General features: G+C 51.2%; 1 protein-coding gene across 19 annotated transcripts in view; it reads left to right on the forward strand.

Moving 5' to 3' along the window:
• LOC147727467 (ankyrin repeat domain-containing protein 17-like) overlaps positions 1 to 15946 on the forward strand; it is a 1323072-nt gene that overhangs the window by 959617 nt on the left and 347509 nt on the right. The window lies entirely within an intron of this gene.

The raw sequence follows: 15946 nt of genomic DNA on the forward strand, positions 1-15946 counted from the left end.
TCCGGAAACTTTTGCGTAGCAGTACGCTTGCGCGTCGGTAGGCGTCGTCTGCAGCTCGGCGCCCGTCGTTGGCGCTGTGATGACGTCGCCGGAGTACTTAGATGCCGCCCTCGCGCGCTGACGTCAGTTCTTCTTTTTTCCGCGCAGAAAAAGTTATACCCATAGTCAATTTTTGACAAACTTTTTCGATCCTTTTTGATCGCCTTTCGAAATCTCTCGACTCCGACAGTGCCGGTAGGGATGCCCGGGTTCAAACCCTGCGCCGCTTGTTGCCGAATGATGTCGGTAACCGACCCCCATCACCGGTGCCTTCACTGTCTGGGCCCCGACCATGACGACAAGTCCTGCTCCGACTGCCGGGCCCTGACGTCCAAAGCTAGACGGGAGCGGTCCCGCAAGCGACTCGAGCTCCGCGCCGCTCGAGGTCCCGATCCGCAAGGAGGTCGAGGGACCGGTCGCGGGGCTGGAGTCACCACAGTTCCGGGAGTCGTCATCAGTCTTCCGGCTCGAAGTACTCGGGTAAGAGGCACAAGAAGTCGAAGAGGCGACATCGCTCTTCTGACTTCCCCTGACGCTCACGCGACGTGCCAGGGGTTCGGGCAACACCGCCCTCGTGGCTCCACCGGAGCCGCAGGCGTCGCGGCCTGCTCCATACCCGCCGGCCCCTGGGCAGAACGCGACGCCGGAGATCGACGCCTTCCTCATGGCCATGAGGTCGCTCAATCCTCCGTCGGGTTCCGCGGCGCCTTCGGGCCAAGCGGCCCCAATTGGGTCCCCAAACGAGCCGGGTGCTTCACCCCAGCGCCGTCGTGGGGTTCGGCCCCGGCGAATTCGGTCCCGACACCGCAGGGCCCAGCCGGTTCCGGCTTCGGATCCGGGTCGACCACGCGACCTCGCTGGCGCCGGCCCCCAGGGTGTTGGCCCCGGCGCCGTCCCAGGAAGACGTCGTCCACGGTCCTACCCTCTATTCGGGTCCGGCATTGGAGCGGCGCCGTATTCGACGCCGCTTGGAGATTTATATTTCTATGACCCGGCCCCATCCTTTGAACCTGAGTACCAGGTGATGGGTGGCGAGGAGGATTGGGAGGGGTCCGAGGACCCTCTGGCACGTGAGTGCCGGTCTTCTCAGGACTGGACAGGTGAGCTTGGGGAGGCCAGTTGTCTGGACACTTCGTCCAACACTGGTTTTGTCTCCCCTCGTACCGTGGCTACGGAGGAGGGGGGCTGCCTATAGTGTGGTGCTGACGCGGGCTGCCAAGGCCTTGGGCCTTGAGCTCCCCGTCGCGGCCGTGAGGACTAACCTCCTCACTGAGGTCCTTCAACCGCAGGCAAGCTCGGCCGAGCCTCTGCTGCCTTTTAATGAGGCCTTGTCAGACCTGTAGATAGGAACGTGGCCAGGTGCCACCACCCGGCTCAGGGCGACCCTTGCTTCCTGTCCACCCACCCCACCCGAGAGCCTGGTCATCCAGGCCTCTAACTCCCAGACCGCATTCCCGACGGCTCCCCCCGATCGGGAATCCAAGAGGTATGAACAATACGGGAAAAAGGTATTCTCCTCCCTGAATTTGGGACTGCGGTCAGTCAACACCGCGTGCCTCTTGGGCCGTTACACCCACTCTCAGTGGGACACGGTCGCGGACGTGCTGCCACAATGTCCAGAGGGGCCCGGACTAAACTCGCCCAAGCCCTTGCGGAGGGTCGAGATGCGGCACAGTATTCCATCCAGTATGGACTGGATACCACAGACTCACTGGGCAGAGCGATGGGTCGTGGACCCTATGCCGGGAGGCTCTGCGCCTCTGGCAATGGCTGGAACATCAGGGCGTGACCCTGGTGGTTCAACACCTGGCAGGTTCTCTGAACACCAGGGCGGACTAACTCAGCCATCGGTGCATGATGGATCACGAATGGCGTCTGAACTCTGACGTGGCGCAAGGCCTCTTTCAGCAGTGGGGAGAGCCTTGGTTAGATCTATTCGCCACAGTAGAGAACACGCAATGTCATCAGTTCTGCGCGTTGGAATTTCCAAGGCGGCACTCGCTCGGAGACGCTTTTCGTCGCGAGTGGAGCTGCGGTCTGTTATACGCCTTTCCGCCTATACCACTTCTTTCCAGAGTGCTGAAGAAGATCAGACGCGACCGGGCCCAAGTTATCCTTGTGGCTTCGGACTGGGCGCTAAGATACTGGTATCCCGAGCTACTCCGCATGTCTGTCGATCCCCCAATTCGTCTGCCTCTTCAGGAGGACCTTCTGTCGCAGCAGCAGGGGACGGTCCTCCACCCGAACCTGTCCAGTCTCCACCTCCATGCTTGGAGATTGAGCGGCGACAGTTGAGGCCATTTGACTTGCCTCCTGAAGTTTGTAATGTGATTCTGGCAGCCAGGCGTCCCTCCACAAAGTCTGTATACGCCTGCTGGTGGAACAGATTTGTGGCATGGTGCACAGCAAAGGCTGTGGATCCACTCTCTGCCCTCCTTTCTGAGTGATTTATATGACGGTAGCCGTACATCGCCAGTCCTGGCTGAGAACATCTGATTTTTTGGGGATGTCCAAGCTAACCTCATGGACATGCCCTTCAATGGCTCCTGTCTATTCGGAGACAAAGCAGATGCTGCCCTTAAGCTATTTAAGGACCTGCGAGCCACATCCAATTCCTTGGGCCTCACCACAAGTTCCCGGCCCGCATCTTCTTTTCGTGGCTATGGAAGGGGCTACCAACCGCGCCAACCCTATTCCGGCCAGCGGACCCCGCAAGTTCAGCAACCTCTGCTAGGCGTGGACGTGGTGCACCCTAACGCAGCGGGTCGGGGGGGCCAGAATTCAGGCAAAGCCACGATCCCGTCCTGCAGCACAAAACCTTTCTAATACGATACCCCAGGATTATTCACAGCCAGTCGGCAGAGTATGCCATCATCTCAGCCACTGGTGAAACATCACATCAGACAGGTGGGGGTTGCCAATCGTTCGAAGGGGCTACTCCCTCCACTTCGAGACGACCCCTCCATCTAAGCCTTCAGTATACGGTCGACTTACGGAGGATCACCTTGCCCTGCTTAGCAAGCAAGTCCAGATTCTCTTGGCCAAGGGAGCTTTAGAGCGGGTTCCCAGGCCAGAAATAGGCTGTGGTTGCTATTCCTGCTATTTTCTGGTCCCAAAGAAGGACAGAGGCCTTTGTCCTATCCCTGACCTCGAAGCCCTCTACTACTTACTCAAACTGAGAAGTTAAAGATGCTCACCCTAGCTCAAGTCCTGTGTGCCCTGGACTCAGAAGACTGGATGGTAGCTTTGGACTTGCAGGATATCTATTTTCATCCCCGTCCTGCCTGCCCATCGTCACTACCTGCGGTTTATGGTGAGCCACGAGCACTTTCAATTTGCAATGCTCCCCTTCGGCCTCACCAGCGCCTCTTGGCTGTTAACAAAAGTGATGGCGGTGTTCACTGCCCATCTGCGGAGATCAGGGATTCCAGTCTTCCCCGAACTCAACAACTGGTTGTTGAAGGTGGGCTTGTCCCAAACAGTTGTCTCCCACCCCCAGACTACGGCGAACCTCCTGAATTCGCTGGGGTTCACTATTGACATGCCGAAGTCACACCTGATCCCCTCTCAGACGCTCCCTTTCATTGGAGCGGTTCTAGACACTGGGCAGTTTCCGGCTTACCCTCCCGAAAGGTGAGTCCAAGATATTCAGGCTAGGATGCTGATATTTCAGTCTCTATCCTGGATTTTGGTGAAAATGACTCTGAAGCTGTTGGACCTCATGTAATCCACCTAGTGGACCATGCACGGTGGCACAGGTGGGCTTTGCAGTGGGCCCTGAAGTTGCAATGGGCACATCATCTAGGAAAACTCACCGACCTGGTTCAGATTTCAGAGGGCACTGCGAAAGACCGTACAGTGGTGTCTAACAGACAGCAATTTGATCAAAGGCAGACCCCTCTCCAATCCCCACCCAGATCTCACTGTGGTAACAGATGAGTTCCTTCTGGGATGTGCTGGCCTCTGGGAGAGGTGAAGATCAGGGGACTCAGGTCTCCAGCAGGAAAACCAGCTCCAAATTAATCTTTTGGTGCTTTGAGCTATCTGACTGTCACTGAAAACCTTTTTACTGTCCATAAAAGGAAAGCTGGTACAGGTATTCATGACAAGTAGTATGCAACAATTAGCAAATACAGTACATTGGAATGAATAGGCTTTTTCAGTAAATTACAGGTAAGTTACTTTTACGTTACTTTTTCTAACTCTGTGCTGGATGCCTAGATTCAGCACTTGGGCATTTCCTGGAAACAGGTGAGTAAACCCGTTTTAGTTATTTGTACTAGTTTTAAAGAACATCTTTAGTTTTCAAAACCCCACACTTAGTCGTATTTTGGAGGGAAAATTGTCAATGTTATCCTATGGAGGAAAAACAAGTTATCGGTTTGCAGGTAAGTAAACAACTGTGGGAGTTAAGGTTCTGGGGTTAGATTCAGTGGTCTCCCAGGGTCAGTGATGCACTGGAATTGCACCCTCAGCGGCACTTGGGCGGCCGGGTGCAGTGTGTTGAGGCCCAATGTTATCCTAAGGAGGATAGGGGATCTCCGGTTGGTGGCTGCTGGCAAGCAGGGCACGAGGTTGGGGGAGCAAAGCTCCTAGGGTTTAGCTCAGGGCAAGCAGGTGCACCCTCAGCGGCACTAGAGCAGCCGGGGGCAGGGTGCTCTTTTGAGGTCGGGTGCCCTGTTCTTTCTAATAGAGAACCTCTGGGACAAAGAAACACTGCAGGCTCGGGGACGAGGATCGTCCAGGTGCGACCACCACTTCGAGGGGTAAGTTAGAATCTCGTAGGTTGGTTAGGCACTGTTGGTTTTGGGCAACAAGGCCGTGGGGCGTCTGGTGCAGGGGTGCCTTGGGACATTGGATTTTTTTACCCGCTCTGGTCGCGGTAGGGGGGGGGGGGTCCTCTGCTTTGAGGCTGCAGGCGTTGTCTGGAGGCTGTTCAGGGGACGCAGGATCTCGGATCAGGATCGCTGGGGGGCCGCCTTGTGGTGTTTTTACACTCAAGCTTGTGCCGGGTTCGGCGGGTGCAGAGTGGGCTGGATTTGTTGTCTCTGGCTGGCCCCAGAAGCTGCAGTTTGAACAAGTCCAGTGTTCACAGGAGATTCAGTCTTTGAAGTGAAGGCAGGCAGGTCCTCCGGGGTTTTTGAGGTTGCTGGCTGCAAGACACACCGGGATTTCGCAGGAGCAGATTATAGTGGAGACAGGCCTGTAGGGCTGGGGCCAAGTTAATGGGCGTTGTCCTCTTGTTAGCTCTGCACGGCTCTTCTTCCTTCATCATAACTTGTTGATTCTGGATCTGAGGAAGGAAGGTTCAGGGTGCCCCCTAAATACTAAATTTAGGGGCTTTACAGGTAGGTAAAGAGCAGGGACCAATGGGTCCCTTCCCTGCGGTGGGTACACAACCTATTCTGCCACTCTCTAGTAGGAAGGGCAGGACCTGGTCCCTGGTTGGCTGGGTCCCCCCCATCCTCAAGATGGCGGCGACTTGAGTTTGTGCTTCACCTCGCCTCCTCCACCTTAGGGGTGGAGTTGTCAGAGGTGGGCACACCTCTCTTCCTCACTTGTTTTTCTTGCTGGTTCTCCCGCCCAAAGTGGGTGGTAGAAGCAGTGGGGACTGTGAGAAAGTGCCATCTTTCTTGCATTGATATGCTCCCACTTTTTGCCGAACTGCTGATGTGCATTGACTGAGTGTGCCCTGGGATCCTGCCAACCAGGTTCCCAGGGCCTGTGTTCCTTCCCTAAAGCTGTGTTGAAACAAAACCCAATTGGCATCTCTGGCCACCTGTCAGCCCCTAGTAAATGGTAACCTAGGTACCCAGGGCATGGTGACCAGAGACAACCCCTAAGGGCTGCAGCACTTATTGTGCCACCCTTAGGAGCCCTGTACCCTGACACCCACACACTGCCTTTGCAGGCTGAGTGCCTAAGTACAGAACTAAACAGAGAGTCGACATGGCACGCATCCATGCGTGCCATGCCCACAACCCCACTGCCCTGGCATACATCAGTCACCCCTCTAGCTGGGTGCCCTATGCCAGTGGTGAAGTACCAAAAAATAATTACAACCCAATAGAGCTATACTTATAAATAGCCCCGATACCAATTACCAATAATCAGTCAGTTGGCAGTGTAGAAGGTCCAATCGTTTATTACAACTAACAAACTCTGCCAGAGGAGCTCCTTGCGACCTAACCCCACGAAGTCCGCCAAGAAGACTTCTGGCACATTATCAACAGATCACAGATATACTGTTACATTTCGAAACCGTTACCTGAGAAGGAGAAATGCAAGTTGGTACAGGTTGGTGCAGGGGAAAGACCATATATGGGAGACAAACCTCCTTAGTTTAGCCCAGCTCGTTATAGCAAGGTCGAGAGGGTGACTCCCTTCTGCTAGCTCCGAGAGAGTCCGCACAGCGCCTCCTGGAATGTGCTTATCCCGCCTACCCCCACCTACAACCTTGACTGGCCTAACGTGCATAAGCAGCAGTTTTCTACAGTTGTATTATTTCTCAGGAGAACGGCTTTAGCTAAATGCAATGATAGGTTTTCACTAATGCTGTAAGTAGACTAGGCCACAAAATGGCGCCGGTCCAGTCAATCTGTATTGCCTATGATTAGGTGCGAAAACGTGTAATATGGCGTATACTAATCCCTAAGTTATTATATATGTGTATTTGAGCTTATATAGCGCACAGCTACCCACAAAGGGTTTCCCGGCGCTTGCTTAGGGAACCCGTCCTGGTATTCCCTTGTGAGATAACCCCGGCAGGGTATCCACAAGGTGAAATCCAGGCATCCCGCCGCGAGGGGCCGTTGTGGAGATTAAGCAAGCTATTGCCCAGAGTCGCAGAGTGTGAACCCGTGAGTTGAGAAGGCACCGGAGCGAGAATTATCGAGTCCGTGGAATGTTTGAGCCCAAGACCCGCCGAGGCGGGGAATTGAACCCTGGTCCAGGGCCTATCTCAGCTTCCGGGTCTGCCGCCTCTAACCCCTGAGCCACACTTCTCCATATATTGCGTGCTTATTAGTGGTAGAATCCCTATATTGGCCTGATAGGTACATCACGCTAATTACTAAAAGTGACTACATGTTTTACTAGGCCTAAAGCGAATTCTGGTTCCTCAGTGGTGTGGGCACAGGTGCCTGAGCCCTGTGCCCCTAAAGTACCCAGGGCCATTCCTGGGCACTGTAAGTGCAGTGCAGTCATTAAGAGTATATGGTGCTGGGAGGTAGTCATTATGAACTTCACAGCACCATGATGGCTTCACTGAAGACTGAAAAGTTTGGTATCAAACTGCTCAGCACATTAAACCTGCACTGATGCCAGTGTGAAGTTTAATGTAAAATGCACCAGAGGGCATCTTAGAGATGCCCCCTGAAACCTAACCTACAATCCACAACTGGGCTGAGAGGCTGCCTAGGTTGCCACACAGCAGCCATGTTGCTGGACCCCTGGGTGGAGAGCCACCCGCTCTCCTGGACCTTCAACAATGCACATCATGGGCGAGGTACTAGTTCTCCTCCCCCAGAATGGGCAGGGGGAAGCTTCAAAGGCCTGCCGCCTCTGTTAGCTTCTCCAGACCAATTGCTGTACCCAGCAATTGGCCCCCACCAGTTCTGACCCCCACTCTGGCGGGAAGACTGGCTGGAAACCCTACGTCAGGAAGGGGGGGTGCCAGCCTGTGCAAACCCCACCCCTCAGATGGGAGAGGCGAGGTGAAGCACTCCCTGGGCTACGGCCATCTTGAAGATGGGGAGCCCTGCCCAATCACAGCTAGGTTCCTGCCCCCCTGCCACAGGAGAGGAGCAGACTAGGGGGTGTACCCACCCCAGGACAGGGACCTATTGGCCCCTGCCCTTGCCTTACCTGTAATGCCCCTAAATTCAATATTTAGGGGCTCCCTGAACCTTCCTTCCTCAGATCCCCATACGAAAAGATCAAGAAGACCCGCTGTGCAGCTGCTAACAGGACAACACCCACTGACTTGGCCCCAGCCCTACTGGCCTGTCGACCCTGGAACCTGCTCCTGCTACATCCCGGTGACTCCTGCGGACAGCAACCTTGGACAACCCTGAGGACCTGCCTGCCTTGACCCTCTACACACTGGGACTTCCATGAGCTGAGGCTCTGCTTCAACTGTAACACTCCTGGTGCCAGCCAGGAACCGCGAATCAAGCCCACTCTGCACCCGCCAAGCCCGGCCTGTGCCCGAGTGATCCAAGACCACAAGGACGTCTCCCCAGCGACTGGGACCCGAAGTCCAGTGCCCAAAGACTCTCCTCGACGACCCAGATGATGCCTGCAGCCTCAGAACCTGGGCCCCCACCAACCGCGACCAGCCGAGGGTAAGATTCCCGATACCCAAAGACACCCCTGCACCCCAAGGTCCCCTGTGCCCTCCTTTGGGGTACTCCGCTCTTCTCCAAGATCCCAACTTACCTCTCGAAGTGGTGGTGGCACCTGAAGAATCTCCGTCCCAGAGTCTGCAGACTTTGTTCCCTGTTTACCTTTTCCATTGAATTACATTAGGCGCCCGACTGCTCAAAAGCACCCTGCAGCCAGCCGCCCAAATGCCGCTAGAAGTGCAACTACTACCCTACCCTACTTCCCCACTTGCCCCCTGAGTAAGTGACTAGGAGCTCAACTCCCATAGCCGCGTGGCCTGCTTGCTTGCAGCTGTGAGAAGTTGGCCTGATATGCAGTGCTCACTATTCTAGTGATCACTATGTATCCGTCCAAACGACCCTTATTGATGATTGGTTGTAAGTCAACCTTATAGACCAGCTATCCTAGTAGCATGGACAAGAGCAGTCTTTAGGCTAAACTCTAGAGGGCGTGTTAAGCCAGCTGTTATACCATCACATATACCCCTTGAACACCAAGTGAAAGGACACCACACAAGTTGTTATGAAAATAAAAGGTTATTTATTTATAACACAACAACCCTGGACTCTTTATGAGGACAGGGTGCTAAGCACAATACAAAACTCTTAAAGAAATACTGAAAGTCGCACAATTTACACAAATGCCCGAGGGGCACGACAAACCATATACTATGGAAGTGGAATGCGAATTACTAGCAGGTGAGTAACTGGATCCAGAGGCTTTAGGATCGCTAGGACTACACTACTGAACCTTCAGGTTAGGAGCAGGAGGCCTAGGGGGATCGGGTGCAGAGTGTGCACTCTCACGCGGGAGGCGGGACAAAGTCTATGGATGCTAGTAAATGCACAGTTAGTGTTCTCGGGCGAACCCGACTAGGTAGGTTAAAAACGAAAGTGGATCTAGACACTTAGAGAGTGGTTCTACGCTGGAGCACCGTGGTACTCGATTTACCTAGCCCAGGGGCTGCGGCTGCATAGGGTTCAAGTGACGTCGGGAATCCTCGTTGACGAACCAGGAGCCTGAAGTGAAAGTTGCTGGCAGGCGACCAGTGAAGATTTTCCGGGCTGATCCAAGGATGGATCAGTGAAGGATACCTGTAAGCAGAGGGGACCGAGTTTTGAATCACTAGCCAGTGCTTAGGTGGGCACCAGGATGGCACCGGACAAGGTCACTCAGCCAGGTGAAGAGGTGACACTGGATTCTGCTGCTGCACGGACCAGGGCGCTGATGTCGACCAGGCTGGAGGTCTGCGAGCTGTCCCACGTCGGATGTCTGCTGCTGGCGATGCTGGATCCGTTGAAGGAGGCAACAAGCCTTGGTTAAGGCAAGCCCACGTGGCGACACAAAATGGCGTCTGGAGTGGACCAGGAGGGTCCGAGGAAGTTCCCCTTCAAGAGGAGACAAGGGCTAGTCAAGAGGAGCTAGACAAGCGGTGAAACGAACGTAGGACGTCGTCTGGAGGGTCACTAGCCAACGGGCAACTGACCGGACAACATGGCAAGCAACCCAGGAGCAAAAGGGCCCCACGCAGATCTGGTGGATGCTGGGGGGCTGGACTTCGGTGCTCGTGCTGCTTGGGGTTGGGGCTTCTCTTACCCCAGTGCACCCACTCGAGGATCCCTCGGCGGTCGTGCTGGATCAGTGTCGTGCTGGTTCTGATGATAGCCGGTTCCTCTGGTCTCGTCGCACCCACGGTTCTCAGCTGTGCTGTAGAGGCAGGTAGAGGTCAGAGATGGCAGGGAGTCCGGGTCTCGTCGTGCTGGTCGGTCTGGTTCCGGAGGAAGGACGTGCAGCAAACCGCAAGATACTTAGTTGGTGCCTGCTGATGCAGGGTGACTACTCCTTAGTCACAAGGGAGAAATCTTGAGAAGAAGTCGAGAGTTCCTTTCGTAGAAAGTAGTTTCAGGATTCAAAGATGATCTAATTTGGGAAGGGGGCCCGCTCCTACCTTTATACTAAAGAAAGGGGCTGGCACGCGACTAGGTCCTGCCCATGGGTGGGACCAGGAGGGGGGTGATTACACCCCTCTCCTTTGTCCGGTCTCTCCCCAGTTCAGGGCCTGGTGTGCCCCTGGAACTGGTTTGAGACGGCATATGCACAGTGAGCACCGGGGTGCCACTTGCAGTCACCTTCTTCTCAGCCCTGCCTACCTGGGATACACAGAACCCTGTCTGGGATGGTGCTAGCACCGCCCCCGACAGGAAACCCTTTGTCCAAGCTCTCCTCGCTGGAAGGACTCCCAGCAGCAGGAGGTCAGACTTGGGTCTGTGGTGGCAGCATCCATTTTGTGGAGCTGAGGCTGTGTTAAGCCTTAACCGGGGTTCACAGTTACATACATGTCGTGTCCCTCTAGAAGGGTGGAATGCTAACCCCGTCGCCAGAATTGGCGAGCGGTTAGTATTCCAATTCGTATGACCCCTTACTCGACATGTTTTGATAAAGCAATACCAAAGTTGGCAAATAACCGTGAGGATTATAAGGCACTTAAGAGTATATGGTACGCGTTATCATGGAACAGCTATTAGGACTTGGTTCCGCAAGCTGCAAACGGGCTCAGCTCATGCCAGAGCACCATCTCACATAATTCCACGCACTCTGCCTTCAGGATTGATAAGGCCTGCCATAGGAGTGACTGATAGCAATACATGTGTCCATTTTAGGGTTAGATATAGGAATACTATATCTAAAACAAAGGGTGATTACACCACCTTGCCCCAGCTGTCGTGCAGCCAGTTGTGTCCGATTTGGGTGGCCCGCCAGGGGTGGCATAATACATGCTGCAGCCCCTGGTAGGCCCTGGGTACACCTTTGCCCTGGATACCTAAGGTATGCTGTACAGGGACTGATAAGGTGGCCCAGTACCAATTGGTAAATGCACCTAGGGTACATGGAATCCATTTTACAGAGAGAGCAGTGGGCCTGGGGTCCTGAATGGCAGGGCCCCAGGTCAACTAAGTCGAAAAACCAGCAAAACACCAGGCAAAAAGTTGGGGGCAACCATAGTCAGATATCCACCTTCCTACAGCAGCCACCAACCGAAGGCCCCCTCCCCTCCCCTCCATTTCTTAATATTGGGCTTAACTACCTCTGCACCTGTCTGCCCCTGTGCCGCTGAGGGTGTACCAACTGTACCTACCTGACCCCTGGGGACCCCTGAGTATATGCCCAGAACCTTAACTTCACCAGTCGAGTACTCACCTGGAAACCGATAACTCACTTTCCTGCCATAGGATAACATTGACTGGTTTGACTCGAAAAATCTTCAAAGTGTGAAGTTTTAAAACTCTAAAATATTCCTATAAAATCAGCCGAATTCCGAAGTACTCACCTGTGATCAGGAGAGAAGCCAGTACTGTACCTTGTAGCCCAGTACTGAACCGCAAAAGTAATCCTAACCGAGTTTACTAGTAACCTGAATTTTCTCGATAGGAATCCATTGTCTGCTTTTCTGTGAAACTTGTCTACTTTTGAAAACTTGAAATCTTCCTTTAAAATCGTACCAACTACTGAAACGTAATTACCTACCTGTCTTAAGTAGGGATCCTAGTGCTAGACCTAGAAGCCCAGTACTGGATTACAAAAGTAACAAGAAAGTACTTTACCTGTGACCTGAATGTTCTCCTGTTGGATAACATTGCTAGATTTTCACTGAAAAGTTTCTAAGTGTGAACTTTTAAAATACCTTTACATTCCTTAAAAATCATTGCAATAACCAAAACGTTTTTACTAAACTGTTTTCAGCTTAGACCCCAGGACTGAATCTAGGAAAATTCTGGGCAATCCCCTACCTTTTCTGCTTTATGCATACGATGCGGTCCTTATGGGCCGCACACCTAATGCTTTATGCACCTTGGTGAAGGGATTTGTCGACTACATGGAGTCTCTCGACTTAAAGACCAATTTTAAGAAATCTTTTATTATGTCCTGTGGCCCTAATAAACGACAGCTAGGCAGTATCTCTGTAGGCGCAGATAAATTGTGGTCCACCAATAATTTTCCCTATTTGGGGGTGGTCTTTGCTGCGAACAACTCCTGGACTGAGCACATTGCTCACTCCAGGTGTAAGTTCTCAAAGGCCATCAATTCAATTCTCAGCTTACCACGCTCCAAGAACACCGGCACTTTACCCGCTGTTCTAAAAATCTATAAAGCCCAGTGTTCCCCTGTCTCCACTTATGGGGAGGTATGAGGTGTGGCTATGTTTGGACATATACAATTGGAAGAGAACAGATTCCTTAGAAAGTTACTTTGTGTTCCTATCTCCACTGACACAATATGTCTGCGAGTTAAACCTGAATTTCATCGAGGACTTCATTCGTGCTCACCCGCCTTATTTTGGCTTTTCATCTTGAACAATCCGGCGGCCTCACTTACAAGGGATAAAATTACTGATTGTCGGAACTGTGATAAATGTTTTGATATTCCCTGGCTTTCCGGAGTGTATAAAAGTCTGTGTAGCATTAATTATGGGTATGTTTTCACTAAACATAATGTAGATAAACTTCCACCTACAAATGAAATAAGGAATGCTCTATTTTCTGAAGAAAGATTTTATTGGGAATCCCTTAAGACCACAGTTTCCACATATTTGGCTTTTGACTTTTTTACAGTGCCTATCCCTTATTACTTGACACTCTCAATGAGTCATTGGGTGCAGGGTTTATTATTCCGCTTAAGGGCAGGTTCAATTAAATTTGCACTTTGTTTTCCCCTTGGTCATCAGAAAGATCTCGACTCCCTCCCTTCCCCTCGTGATGGACTAAGCCACCAATCCATTGTGCACTTCTTATTTTTCTGTAAATTTTATAAGAAATACACTGGATTGTTTTTAATCCCATTTTTTAAGAAATTGAAACCTATTAGCCTGGAAAATGCTTATCTAATGATTTTAACCATGGACATTGATGAACTCCTATTTCGCACCAGCACTTTCTTGCGTATAGCTGTTCGAGCCCGACAGACCATGCTTGACTTTTGAATCTGTATGTAATATGTTATTGTTGTTGTTTTCATTTTAAACTATTACTTTTTCTGATTTGTACTTCTATGGATACTCCATTATCCGAATAAAGTTTTATTTAATTGCATTGAATTGAATCCAGGATCCAGTCCTGGAATGACAAAAGTAATCTTCACAGTAATCAAATGTATTTGTGTAGAAAAACCCATTAAGCTCAATGCTAAATTGGGTTTAGAACTGTGATGCCTACTGCAAACCCTGTACCTATTGTGTTTACAAAGTCATTACCTTTCTGCAAAGTAATTATCTGAGATCACTCATTGAGATAAGTATATTTTTTATTCCCTGTTGGTTCTAAAAATAAAACAACTATATCTTTTGATATAAAGACAATTGGCCTGGAGTTCAGTCCTTGTGTGTGAAACCTTTTGCTGACTGAGTGTATACAACAAATGCTTTACACTGTCCTCTGGTACTGCCTTACTGCTCGACCAAGCTACCACTTTTGAGAGTAACGTCAGGCCTGACTGTAACCTATGTTATACCTTTGGGGTTTGTGGTCTCTATACACACTGTACCTTACTTGGGTCCAGTATATATAGAGCCACTTTCTCACACCTGTGGGTATTTTTGTGTATCATTTGTTATGGATGGGGAGTTTACCCGCACAACGTGTTTAACCCCTTGCCCGCGGCCGGAATTCCGCTCCTGTGCTGGACATTCCGATCGGGGGCGTGGTCATGACTACTCTCGGCCGTCATCAGCACAGGAGCACTGTGACGCATGACGGACGGGAGCCGTCAGCAGCACGCAAGGGGTTAAACATTCCCTGAAACCCCCTGTTAACAGTTGGTTTGCTCTTAATAATGCCATCCCCTCTAAACCAGATCTAACATGTGCGCCCCCACCTCCTCCCCTCCGGCGAGAAAAGCACACCTCCACACATAACAAGCTGTCATAACATTGACTGCGTTGCATGCCTTAATGAGATCTCCCTTGGCCTATTCCATCTCAAGGAGGAAATCCAGAAATTGTCAACCATCAACAAAGAGCTCCTAACCTTACATAGACCAACTAGTGCCCTTTTGAACCGAACTAGATCCCACACTGCAGATATCTCACCCAACACCCACACACACAGTTTCTTAAAACAGAAACTATACCCTTCCCCAATGCCCCCTCTTGTCCCAAGAGACTAATAGCAGAGTTATCTAACAAAGACATCTGCGTCCTCCTGTCTTATGCCAGCCCTATAGGCAGCAAGTCTTTACAGGGTCGAATCCAAACTATTCAAGCTAACCCCTACTGCCCTCACCCACCCTACTAGTAAACTGAAGTGCGTACTCCTCAATTGTAGATCAGCTAGTAAACTTGCGTCCGATAACTACAATCTCTTCCTCACAAATAAGCCCGGTATGGTTATCCTCACAGAAACATGGCTAAACAGCTCCTATTGTCCTATGCTAGGCCTACTAGTCCCTCCTAGCCATGACATAATTAGTCTCGACAGAACCAGGAAACCTGGTGGTGTAATAGCCTGCATATACAGAAACACAATCTCGGTTAACCAAACAGATACCGTCTCCTAACCTACCTGTGAATATCTTTGCATCACCATCACAAACAGCCTCTTTTGGAAACTACACATAGTCTACCACCTACCCCTCGGAGACAATCTGCTTATAATTGAACAAATAATGGAAATCATCATATCTAACAATGACCTGCAAGTGACACAAATTTGTCTCGGAGACTTCAACCTTCTCTGGCACAACCCAAATGATCATGCTTTGATCTGTCTTACAACCTTCTATCAGATCACGATCTGACCCAATTGTGTGACAGTCCAACCCACAACATGGGAGAGACACTAGACCTCGCATCCACAATGAACACCACATTAGATTCCTTTATCCCCTGCGAATGATCTGATCATTACAGCATCTTCTTCTCCATCAGTCTGGAGGTGACACCAAAGAGGTTCCAACCTAAGAAAACAAAACAATGGAAAAGGAATCTCCAAAATATTAATGCTATCGTCCTAGCAAACCGATGTAACGCCGACCTAAACCCTCAGGCAGGCATGGTAGATGTTCATGACCTCACCGAATTCAATACCTCCACGGTTCTTGATGTCCTTGACTCAACTGCCCCCCTTCGACAAAAACGTATCTGAAAGAAACACGTAATGGTAGATTCCTTACCTTATAATTAACTCCAGGCGTCGGACTGGATTCGGAAAGTTTTTTGTCAGCAGTACCCCTGCGCGTCGGTAGGTGTCGCCGTACATCTCTGCGTGTGTCGTTGGCCGTGGGATGACGTCGCTGGAGCTACTTAGATGCTCTGACGTCAGTTCTTTCTTTTTCCACGCCAGCAAGTGCAGATCCGGGAAGATCAAGTGTAAGAAAGTGGCCCGTATATACTGCACCAAAGTAAGGTACAGGGTCCAACAGTCTCTAGAGGTTTGGCAGAGGTTAACATTAGATATAACCTTACTCTCTAAGTGTTAGCTTGGTCGAGCAGTAAGGCATGTATCAGAGGACAGTGTAAAGCACTTGATGT

Source organism: Lissotriton vulgaris, chromosome 3_1 (genome assembly GCF_964263255.1).
Source record: "Lissotriton vulgaris chromosome 3_1, aLisVul1.2, whole genome shotgun sequence".
NCBI lineage: Eukaryota > Metazoa > Chordata > Amphibia > Caudata > Salamandridae > Lissotriton > Lissotriton vulgaris.